Genomic DNA, 12,583 nt, shown 5'->3' with positions numbered 1-12,583 from the left:
TTATCTGATCGATTGGGGTTCACTTTTCTAAAAGTGGTAAACCCCTTTAAGCCCCGCCTTTGTAAGCCCTTTAAGCCCCGCCTCCATTCACCAGGACTCGCCTACAAATAACCTTTTTTGGGTCTATTTTTACATGCATGTTGGCAGTTGTAGAAGGGTCCTGGGAACTTCTATGGCTGCATCTAGCACCTGGTGTTTACCAAGCCTTCACAATGTCTTGAAGGAATATGAGTCATAGTCACATTACAATATCATGATATCATGGGTGTCACCGCTGCAGCCAATCATTGAGCTTTAGTGGGTCAGTTGTAGTTGTGACACTGGAGCAGCTTTGGGAAGACGGCACTGCATCGGGGGAGGTTAAGTACTATCTTTATTTGTTTTTTGGGGTCCACTTTTCTGAAAGTGGAAAATCCTTTTAAGTCCCACCTCCATTCACCAGGACACGCCCACGAATGGCTTTTTTGGGTGTATTTTTGCATGCATTTTGGCAGTCGTAGCAGGGTTCTGCAAACTTAAATGGTCACCAATTTAATGCCTGCAATGTTTACCAGGCCCCCGCAAGGTCTTGACGTGATATGAGGCATAGTCGCCATGTAATATCATGATATCATGGGGGTCTAAATGTCAGAGATGACCAGGATGCTGGCATCTGAGTGCAAACAGAAGAAGTTTGCAAGGCCCCGGCCTGGTTGCCATGGAGTACCGGGGTCCTGCAAATTTTTTTGCTCAACTGTACTTCATAGAGATAAATTGGGCTTTACATGGGGCAGGGCTTTTACTGCATTCTGCCTTATAGTAAGTGTGAGGTTTGTGAGAGGTAAAAATGGGACTCGTAAAATTCTTACTATATATTTTTTACAGTTTTAATTTCTGCATTTTGTATTTCAAGAGCTTCACATTTGATCTTGATGATCACTCACTTTTCTCCATATACTGGCTCAGCGCACCAGTCTATAAAGCACCAGTTCAGCGTTCAGCCCCTCTTAGCGGCCTTGTTTGCATGTGGGCTATTGATCTCTAAGCCAACAAGAAATTCTATCCGGCAGCGCAATATCTGCGCCAGGGCCTCCACAAAGCACATGAAGAGCTCTCCAAATCTCAGGGTAAACATGAAGAACGTGACTTGGCAATGAAGTAACAGCGAGTGGCCCCTAGATGGCGATGTCCTGGAGTAGAACGAAGAGATAAATGAGTGAAAGAGCAAAGAAGTGAATGGAGAAGTTTAATGTACGATAAGAAAAAACCATCAGATCAACATCTATCAATTATCTATCTATTATCTATCATCTATCTATCATCTATCTATTATCTATCATCTATCTATTATCTATCTATTATCTATCATCTATCTATCATCTATCTATTATCTATCTATTATCTATCATCTATCTATTATCTATCTATTATCTATTATCTATCTATCTATTATCTATCTATCTATTATCTATCTATCATCTATTATCTATCTATCATCTATTATCTATTATCTATCTATCATCTATCTATTATCTATCATCTATCTATCATCTATTATCTATCTATCATCTATTATCTATTATCTATCTATCATCTATCTATTATCTATCATCTATCTATTATCTATCATCTATCTATTATCTATTATCTATCATCTATCTATTAGCTATCTATTATCTATCTATCTATTATTAGTGTTGAGCGAGCATGCTCGACACTGCTCGGTACTCGCCCGAGCATCACGCTACTCGGGATGTTCGGCGAGCACCGAGCATTTCCGGGTTACTCGGGCGGGAGCTCGGGTCTCCTCCCTGCATGTTTGGCGCTCTTTACAGAGCCAATGAATATGCAGGGATTGCCAGCCAGTCACTGTAATGCCGCAGCCATGTGGGTTGTGGGCATTACAGTGATTGGCTGGCAGCACAGCGTCACCTCGAGTATTTAAAACCGGGCGGCGCCATCTTGGACACAGTCACTCCGGATCAGACAGTGTAGGGAGAGTGCTGCTGATTTAGGGAGAGATATATCCTGCAAAATAGTTAGTGTAGGGTCTGTAAAGGCTGCCAGATCAAACAAACAGTCCTTTTCAGGACTAATATCCATCCCAGATATCAGGCAGGCAGGCAGGCTGTATAGGAGACGCAGTGGTTATGCCAGCAAACGCTGCATTACAGTCCTGTGTGCTCCTGTTGCTGGACTTAGCTCCAGGTCTCGGGGGCCAGGAAAAATCCTTTTTTTTATCTAAATCCTCTTTTTTTTTCCTCCTTCACAATGTACAAATACCCATCTTATTAACGTTTTGGTGTACCCCCCCCCCCCCCCAAAAAAAAAAAAGTTTTTGCAGTTCCACGGTACAAACCTCTGTATTCTCCAGTTTTGGGCCATTTGTATCTAAAAAAACAGTTTGAGTGTGTCGCTCACTGTTCAGCCGCAAATATATATATTTAAAAAGTCTGGTATACACCAGTAAATTATAACTGTGGTTTTGCTGTTCCATGGTAAAAAATCTCTATTATCCTGCTTTTGGCATTTTTTGCCGTAAAAAAAAAATAATAGTGTCTCCTGATTGTTCAGACACAAATATATCTGTTGAAAATAGTCTCGTGTAGGCCTGAGAAATACAAGTGTGGTTTTGCAGTTCCACGGGTCAAATCTTTGTATTATCCTGCTTTTTTGCATTTTTTGCTGTAAAGAAAAACAGTAGTGTCTCCTGATTGTTCAGACACAAATATATCTGTTGAAAATAGTCTGGTGTAGGCCCGAGAAATACAAGTGTGGTTTTGCAGTTCCACGGGTCAAATCTCTGTATTATCCACTTTTGGGCCATTTTTACCTAAAAATAACAGTTTGAGTGTGTCGCTCACTGTTCAGCCGCAAATATATCTATTTAAAATTTTCTGGTATACCCCAGTAAACAATAACTGTGGTTTTGCCATTCCACGGTAAAAAATCTCTATTATTCAGCTTTTGGTATTTTTTCCGTAAAGAAAAACAGTAATAGTTTCTCCCTGATTGTTCAGATTGTTTAAAAGAGTCGGGTGTAGGCCAGAGAAATAGAACTGTAGTTTTCCTCTTCCACAGTTCTAATCTCCTTTTTATTACCCTTTTTCCATTGATAGTGTGAGTGTAAGCTATTTTACTTCCTTTACAATGGGCAAGGCGCATGGCAAGGGACGTGGAACTGGACATTCTGGTGATGGTGCGTGCAGAGGACGGGGCCGTGGCCAAGGTGAAAATGTGCCACAACCAACAGCCACATCTTCTCGCTCCCACTTCTTAACCGAATTACTAGGGAAGCACAGAACAACACCAGTATTGCGAACTGATCAGTGTGAACAGGTTATTAATCGGATAGCAGATAATACTTCCAGTTACCTGGGCACCACCACCTCCGGTCTGTCTTCCACACGGTCAACTCTTAGTAGCCGTGAGTCTCGACCGCATACTCCTCCTCACCCTGATGCTCCTTCCTCCCACCATGCCGAGTGTCGTCAGACAGCAATTGATCCCACACATGGACACTCTGAAGAGCTGTTCACTGGTCCATTTCCAGATTTGTGCCCCTCGCCTGATCCGCTTGAAGTGGTGGAAGAGGAGATCCCATGTAGCGATGCCCAAATATTTGAACAGCCACTGCCACAGGAAGTCGACGCTGGCAATTTGTCACAAGAGGTGGACGATGACGAGACACAATTGCCAGGAAGTGAGGAGCAGGATCATGGTGCGCAAGTGGAAGAGGTTGTGAATGATCTAGTAACTGACCCAACGTAGCAGGAGGACATGCAGAGTGAGGCCAGGAGCACACAGGGGGAGGGAGGCAGAGTAACCAAACAGGCAGGAAGAAGCAGTGTGGTGGCCGCACACAGAAGGCGGGCAACCGTTCCCCGTAACACCAACACAAGGGACGTTGCCAGTACAACCTGTAGGTCTTCCAGAGTCTGGAATTTTATTAAAGACTCTGCTGATAACCCCAAAAAGGCCTTTTGTACCACCTGCCATGCCAGCATCAGCAGGGCTGACAAAACTACCAGCCTGACCACCACCAGCATGATCAGGCACATGGCAGCAAAGCACCCGACTTTGTGGGGCGAACCCCAGGGTCCACGACCAGTGTCAGCGGGTGTCACCACTGCTTCTTCCGCTGTTGTTCGTGCAATAGAACCCCCTGTTGTGTGTGCAAGGCAATCCCCTGTCCATACTGCATGCAAAGATGCCCCCTCCTCTCAGATTTCACTTTTTTGGCTGTTTCTCAAGAAACAGCATCAACGTGCACGTCCCACCGCAGAGTTCAATTGTCCATATCCCAGACCTTTGAACGAAAGCTGAAATTCGCAGCTAAAGCCCCACAGGCCACAGTCTTAAATTTGCACATTTCACGACTGCTTGCGTTGGAAATGCTGCCTTTTAGGCTGGTGGAGACAGAATCCTTCCGCAACCTTAAGGCGGTGGCCGTCCCTCGGTACTCGGTCCCCAGCCGACACTATTTTGCCCGGTGTGCCATCCCCGCACTACACAAGCACGTGTCCCAAAACATCTTCCGTGCCCTCAACAACGCAGTTACTGGGAGAGTCCACCTGACAACGGACACGTGGACAAGTGCTTGTGGCCAGGGACGGTACATCTCCCTGACGGCACACTGGGTAAACATAGTGGAAGCCGGGACCCAGTCGGACCTTGTGACGGAACACATCATCCCCACACTGAGGATTGCGGGCCCTATGTCAGTCAGAGTTGCCCCCACAGTGTACAGCTCCTGCGCATCATCCTCCTCCTCCTCCTCATGTTCAGCCTCCATCTCAGATATCACCACATCAGTTACAAGCTGGAAGCACTGCAGTACTGCCTCCGCCAAGCGGCAACAGGCTGTGCTGAAACTCATAAGGTTAGGTGAGAAACCTCACACTGCTTGTGAGTTGTGGACAGCTGTGAAAGAGCAGGCAGATCTGTGGCTGAGACCGCTGAATCTACATCCCGGCATGGTCGTGTGTGACAATGGCCGTAACCTGGTGGCGGCTCTGAGGCGAGGCGAGATTACACACGTACCATGCCTGGCTCATGTGCTTAACCTCGTGGTTCAGCGGTTTCTTAAATCGTACCCCGAGTTGCCAGATCTGCTCGTCAAAGTACGCCGCCTGTCAGCTCATTTTCGTAAGTCGGCTACAGCTTCCGCCGCCCTTGCTGTGTTGCAGCAGCGTTTGCAGCTTCCGTCACACCGACTGGTGTGTGATGTCCCCACACGTTGGAACTCTATTCTCCACATGTTGCAAAGGATTTGTAAGCAGAAGTGAGCAGTTGTTGAGTACCAGCTGCAACAAATCCGTCGATATTCAGGTCAGACTCCACACATAAGACCTCAGGAGTGGACCTGGATGTCTGACATATGTACCATCTTGACAAACTTTGAGGAGTCCACCAAGATGGTGAGTGGCGCCATCATTAGCGTCAGCATTCCACTTGTCTGTCTTTTGCAACGCTCTCTGCAGAGAATTAAAGAGGAGGCATTGCAGCCAGAGTATGATGAGATGGATCAAGAAGCCGTAGCGGTCGATTACACACAGCCCAGCCTCATCTCATCCCAACGTGCATTGGGGGACAATGAGGGAGAGGAGAAGGAGGAGGTGGAGGAGGAGGAAGAACAGGAGCTTGTTTCATGCGCTGTAGACGGTAGTACCTGTACAACTGTCATACCATCGGTTCAGCGTGGGTGGCCTGAGGACAGGGGGGAGGATGAGGAGGAGGAGGAGGAGGAGAGCATGGTCAGTCGTCATCTTGGTGAGGAAACGGAAGTCTTGCCCGTTACCAGTCTGGCACGCATGGCTGACTTTATGTTACGCTGCCTTAACTGTGACCTTCGCGTTGTCAAAATGTTGGGTGACAGTCATTACTTGTTGGTGACACTTTTAGACCCCCCGCTTCAAGGAGAACTTTCACTCTCTTACTCTCTTACTCCTGAGGTGGAGAGGTCTAAAAAAATGGGGCAGTACCAGAAGGCCTTTGCTGCAGAACTGTTAAAAAAATTCCCATCTGAACACGCTAGCGGCAGAGGTCACAGTTCGTTGACCAACCAAGGCGTACAAGCGAGAGAGAGGCAACTCCAATCCAGCAGAGGCAGGGGAACACTGTCAACATTCGGGGACAGTTTTCTGAGACCCGCCCAGCTTACAGGCCCTGAGGCACGGGGTACTCTCACAAGAAGTGGAAAGTTTCAAAAGATGGTGAGGGAGTACCTTGCCGACCGTACCAGCGTCCTCCGTGATTCCTCTGTGCCTTTTAATTATTGAGTATCCAAGCTGGACACTTGGAATGAACTCGCTCTGTACGCCTTGTAGGTCCTGGCCTGCCCTGCCGCTAGTGTGTTATCGGAGCGTGTTTTTAGTGACGCTGGGGGAATTATAACTGATAAGCGCACTCGCCTGTCAACTGACAATGCTGACAAGCTGACACTTATCAAAATGAACAAGGGCTGGATTGGGCCAGACTTCTCATCACCACCAAATGACAGCAGAGTAACATAAAGTCAAATCCACTGTGTTATTTCGGGAGGTGTATTCACATGCACCGCTTCACACCCACACATGGGTATACGCTTCCTCATTTCGGCTGTTTTATGTTCTTCTCCTTATCCTCAGCCTCCACCACCACTATACCACCAGGGTGACCATGGTCCGTGTTGCCATTATTGAAAGTTCCTCCGTCCTTATTTTTGTCAGCTTTTGCTTGGAAGGCATAAGCAAAGACTGTGGGAGACCCACTCCCCAATAATGGGAATAATATTTTTAAGATGCTGTACTGTATGGCTCTTGTAAGGGGCATTAAAAGAGTCTTGTTAAGCTACTGCGACCTCCACCACTTTTCCGAGGGGCATTAAAAGCATCTTGTTAAGCTACTATGACCTCCACCACTTTTCCGAGGGGCATTAAAACCGTCTTGTTAAGCTACTGGGACCTCCACGTCTCTTCTGAGGGACATTAAAAGCATCTTGTTAAGCTACTGTGACCTCCACCACTTTTCTGAGGGGCATTAAAAGCATCTTGTTAAACCACTCTGAACTCCACAGCTCTTCCAAGGGGCATTGAAATGTTGTGTTTAATTAACTCTAACCTCCACGACTCTTTGAACGGGCATTGCATTTCCTCCTAATTTTAGGCAGCTTTTGCTTGGAAGGCATAAGCAAAAGCTATGGGAGACACACTCCCCAATAATGGGAATAATATTTGTAATATGCTGTACTGCATAGCTCTTGTAAGGGGCATTGCAAGTTCCTCCGTCCTAATTTTTGGCAGCTTTTGCTTGGAAGGCATAAGCAAAGACTATGGGAGTCACACTCCCCAATAATGGGAATAATGCTTGTAATATGCTGTACTGTATGGCTCTTGTAAGGGGCATTGCAAGTTCCTCCGTCCTAATTTTTTGCAGCTTTTGCTTGGAAGGCATAAGCAAAGACTACGGGAGACACACTCCAGAATAATGGGAATAATATTTGTAATATGCTGTACTGCATGGCTCTTGTAAGGGGCATTGCAAGTTCCTCCGTCCTAATTTTTGGCAGCTTTTGCTTGGAAGGCATAAGCAAATACTATGGGAGACCCACTCCCCAATAATGGGAATAATGTTTGTAATATGCTGTACTGCATGGCTCTTGTAAGGGGCATTGCAAGTTCCTCCGTCCTAATTTTTGGCAGCTTTTGCTTGGAAGGCATAAGCAAATACTATGGGAGACCCACTCCCCAATAATGGGAATAATGTTTGTAATATGCTGTACTGCATGGCTCTTGTAAGGGGCATTGCAAGTTCCTCCGTCCTAATTTTTGGCAGCTTTTGCTTGGAAGGCATAAGCAAATACTATGGGAGACCCACTCCCCAATAATGGGAATAATGTTTGTAATATGCTGTACTGCATGGCTCTTGTAAGGGGCATTGCAAGTTGCTCCGTCCTAATTTTTGGCAGCTTTTGCTTGGAAGGCATAAGCAAAGACTATGGGAGACACACTCCCCAATAATGGGAATAATGTTTTTAAGATGCTGTACTGTTTCGCTCTTGTAAGGGGCATTAAAACCATCTTGTTAAGCTACTGCGACCTCCACCACTTTTCCGAGCGGCATTAAATCCGTCTTGTTAAGCTACTGTGACCTCCACGTCTCTTCAAAGGGGCATTAAAAGCGTCTTCTTAAGCCACTCTGAACTCCACAGCTCTTCCAAGGGGCACTGAAATGTTGTTTTTAATTACCTCTAACCTCCACGACTCTTCCAATGGGCATTGTATTTCCTCCTAATTTTAGTCAGCTTTTGCTTTTCAATGCAAAGGCGAAAACTAAGGGAGACCCACTCCCCAATAATGGGTAGAAGGTTCTTAGTACGCTGTAATCCACGTCTGTTTCAAGGGGCATTGCAGTTCCTCATAATTTTTGGAAAGCCTTCCATTCACTGCTTAGGCCAACAGTGTACAGGAGACATAGTTGCTATAAATGGAAAAATTGGTTTAGTTAAGGCCCTCTGACCTCCATGTCATTTCCAAGGGGCATTGGAGTGCCTCAAAATTTTTGGTAGGCATTGCACTCTCTGTATGCCCTATAATTGTGTAGCCGAACCGCTCCTTTGTTACAGAAACATATCCTACAAGACATATGTGGTTGACTGGCCTGATATTGATGTGAATGGTCCCTGTTCCTCCTGCTCTTTCTCCTTTGCCACCACCTCATCCATCATTCATCACCTGAAGCTTTGTTTTAACTGGAGTCATAGAACTGGGATAGTAGCAGGAAAACATCCAGCAATCCTCGGAGGAGGTAGGATATGCGCCAAAACGCTAACCACCTCAGGCCTAGCCGCTACTACATATGACGCGCCCCCTGGGACATATTCCTTTTTGAGGGGAATACCCGGCACCGGATCAGATGGGGGGTTGTAGTCTCCGAGCGGCTGTGACCCGGCCCGTGCCCAGGGCGTCAAGCTCAGTGTTATGTGGCAGTCCTACAGATGTTATTAAGAGTTCTTTTGTGTCGACTACGCCACCCGTTGTGATGCGGTCACTGTGGCCGCCGCTGCAGCAGGGTCCGCTGAGGCTGATGGTGGGTGCGCAGCTTGGTGGGATAACCCCCAACGGGAGGGGTATAGCCTCAGGGGGGACAGGTGCAGAGGATGGGGGTTGTGGTGGTGCAGTGCAGACGGCAATGAAGACAGAGTCGGGTTGTGCAGTTAAGGGTGTTTACTTACTGCAGATGTTGTACTGGTCACTCCAGCTTCGAGTGACCACCCGAGCCGTGCTGCGTCCACCAGGTCCTGGATCCAGCCAACCCCCAAACAAGTCCGGAGCGTGGCCCTGAGCTCTCCTTCTGTCCCGTTCTCTGGCCGTCCCCACCAGTGATCCACCTAGGTCCAGCTCCCTCGGGCCTTCTGTTGGGACACCCTTGGCCTTGGGTTCCCTGACCCTTCATGTGGTGTGCCTTCGGGGTGGATGTGATGGGTGACCGTGGCAAACGCTGCCCACGGTCTCCGGTCTCTGGCTAGGGTGTGTTTTCTGCCCCCACCAGCTTGGGATCCGGTACCCTGTGCCGACTCCTCACCCGGTGCTTTAATTTGGGTTCTTGGGTCCTCTCTGTTTTCCCCTCTGGGTACTCCTTCTCTGCTCCTCTCTCACTCAGGGTCTCTCTCTTGCTGCAGGCTGACTTCCTCTCTGCTTGCTGTCTGCTCCTCTGCAGCTGTCTTGCTGTCTCCAACTGACTTGTTCTCTGCATCTGACCCTGTTCTTAGTTGGTGCCCACCTTATATACACCCTCTATGTGTGAGCTCAGGTGACCAGCACCCAATGAGCTCCTATCTTTACCCAGGCTGCTCCCCCTATCTGCCCCTACACTACTTGGGATGTACCACCCCCCTCCCACTCCAGCCAGGAACAGACTCGGTCGTACCTGCACATTTCTAAGTGGGAGTACCGTCGGTCTGCTCCTCGGAAATGGGATGTGTGTAGTGCATGCAGCCTACCGAGCTCAGTTCCACTCTCCATCCTTGCCCGGGAGTGGAATATCACACCTCTGGGTTGAGGTGCAATACCCCTGTAGCAGCCGAATCCTCAGGGTGCTACATTCCCCCCTGGTAAATCACAGCACGTCCTCGGGCTGTAAGACATAAACACCAAACATACATTTTTTTTTTTTTTTTCCTAAACATATAAAACAACATATATTAGCAAATAAAACATTCTCGTCGCCTCTGGCTCCTCCTCCGGTCACTGTGCAACGTGTGACCGGGTACAGTGCGACAGTCTTTCTAGAAAAATGGTTTTCCTATAAAACCAGTAGGGGGCGCTTTAGGAAGCGCAACTATATACAGGGGAAGTTGGCCGCTCCCAGTCCTCGGCCAGGTAAAGGGAAGGGAATGGCTGCTCACAGTCCTCAGCCTGGTATGGATTACGGAATAACGGGTAAAAAGTACACTCATGCTGGTCCCAACGGGGACTATATATATGTAGCAACAGTTTCTTTGTACCCGGTCGGGTAACTATTTACATCACCTGCTCTGCCGCACTCAACGGCGTCTTCCTCCTGCTCTTTGCTTGTAACTGATTGTAGCTTCAGACCCGTCCGGGTCCTCTTGCTCCTCCTCCTCGCACTGCAACTCCTCCTCCGTCAGGCGGTGTACGTGGAGGGCATAAGGTCCTTTGGCACACTTGTGCCGGGTAAAGGTGACCTCATCTCCGATGTAGAGGTCACGACCTCTGTGCCCCTCCGGCAGATGGGACTCCACGTCTCTGCGCGTGACAAAGACGTCGCCGGGGGTGTTGTTGTCTCTGATGAAGCCCCACCCATGCTGCTGGTTGAACTTGATCACTGTCCCGATGGTGCGGGGACAATGCGCTGCACGGGGGTCCCTCCTGGTCCGGCTCTTCTGCTCGGCACTCCGTATTTGGGCCTGTTGTTCCCGGACCCGCCTCTCTCTCCGCTCCCTCGCAAACTCTTCGAGCTGCTGTCGGCAACACTCAGCACGCTCTGCTGCAGCTGCCCTAGTTTCCTGAGTGAACCCCATTAGATCTTCTCCGGTGGGGTCCCACTCAAACTGTGCTTCCGCTAGCGGGGGCGAGATCCGTGCCACGGGCTTCGGAGCCGGAATCAGGGGTTCATCCAGGGGTCTTAGTCTCTGCTGCCGTTCCAGCTCATGGTATTCTTCGGGCCAGATGAAGGGCCGCCCGTCCGGCCATGTGAGCTGGCTGAACAAGTCCTCCCCCAGGTGTGGCACCCTAGGTTTTACGGGCGCGGGCGCGGTGGTGGTGGCGCCCAGGTTGCCCAGGCCTTGCGGCCAGGCCTGGGGCACCTGGAAGGTGAAGGGCACCGTTAGGACGGCGGCGCCCTGGGCTACCTGGCCTTGCGGCCAGGCCGGAGGCTCCGCGGAGGTAGGGGGCGCTGTTGGTGATGCGGCGCCCGGGGGTACTAGGCCTTGCGACCAGGCTGGTGGTATTTCCTGCTTTGTCACACTCCGGGTCGAGGCGCGTGACGTCACAGGGGTCGCTGCGGCGGCTTCCGGTCGGGGCCTAGTCCATAGCGGTGACATGGCGGCTACGGGCACAGCAGGGGGACTTTCGGGCTCTGCGACAGGGAGCTGGGGCAGGTGGGCGGTTTCCCGGCTTGGGGTATAGGCGTCCCCTTTACCTGCCTCCATGCGTTCGGCTCCCTTCTCGGCGCCGTCTTCGGCCTTTGGTCCTCCCGCGCCATCCTCAGAGGCGGTCTGTTTCCTCTTCCAGGGTAGCGTGCTCCGTTGACTGGTCTCAGCTTGCTGGGCCATCTCCCGGCTCCATTCCGCCAATATCTCGCGCTGTACCCGGGCCATCCTCCGTGCGAGGCCCTCCAGGGCAGTCTGGGCACACTCCCGGTCTCGGGGGAGCTGTGCTAGGACCTCCACTAGGCCTAGTGGGGTCGTGGTGTCTAGCAGGCTCCTGACCAACGGGTCGGTGCTGCTCTGCTCTTCTTCCTTGGTCTCTAGCAGACTCCTGGCCAGCGGGCCGGTGCTGTTCTGCTTTCTCTCCATATCCGGGTAAGCTCCTCCGCTACTCCTTGTTAGACTTCTTGCCTCCGGGTGCGCTCGCTCCAGACTGCTCCAGGCGGCACCCATCTTCGCTCTTTTCTTTCGTCTCCTCCCACTTCGAGGGCGGTCCCGGGGCAACTCGGTGACTGTCAGCTCCAGGGGCAGTTCTTTCACGCTGACAGACACCTCTAGCATCACAGTCTCTGTTGGTGGGGGCGGTTTCCACTTTTGGCGCCATTTTCTGTCCCGGCCCACGATGGGAGGCGGCCTCCTGCCCTCCTTTGGCACGCCCATAATGGCGTCCGCTGCTCTTCCAAGGCGGGAAATCTTCGGATTTGGCGGGAAGCGTCGCCCAGTGGCGGGAAACTCTGCAGATGGCGGGAACAAGCTGGAAATGGCGGACAATCGGCGGGAAACGACCTGTGATGGGGTCCGATGGCGTGGACCCTCCGGAACCGTCGGGAGACTTCTTTCTGAGGTAAACTTGCACTTTTCTTCAGGCACGCAGTACCCGGGTGTTGCGGGCACGTAATCCTGCCGACTACGCCAAAGTTGACGCGCCCCCTGGGACATATTCCTTTTTGAGGG

This window comes from Phyllobates terribilis, unplaced genomic scaffold (assembly GCF_046119375.1).
Source record: "Phyllobates terribilis strain yellow unplaced genomic scaffold, ASM4611937v1 Scaffold_10__3_contigs__length_209671492, whole genome shotgun sequence".
NCBI classification, from domain to species: Eukaryota; Metazoa; Chordata; class Amphibia; order Anura; family Dendrobatidae; genus Phyllobates; species Phyllobates terribilis.
Note: the sequence above shows the minus strand (reverse complement) of the source record.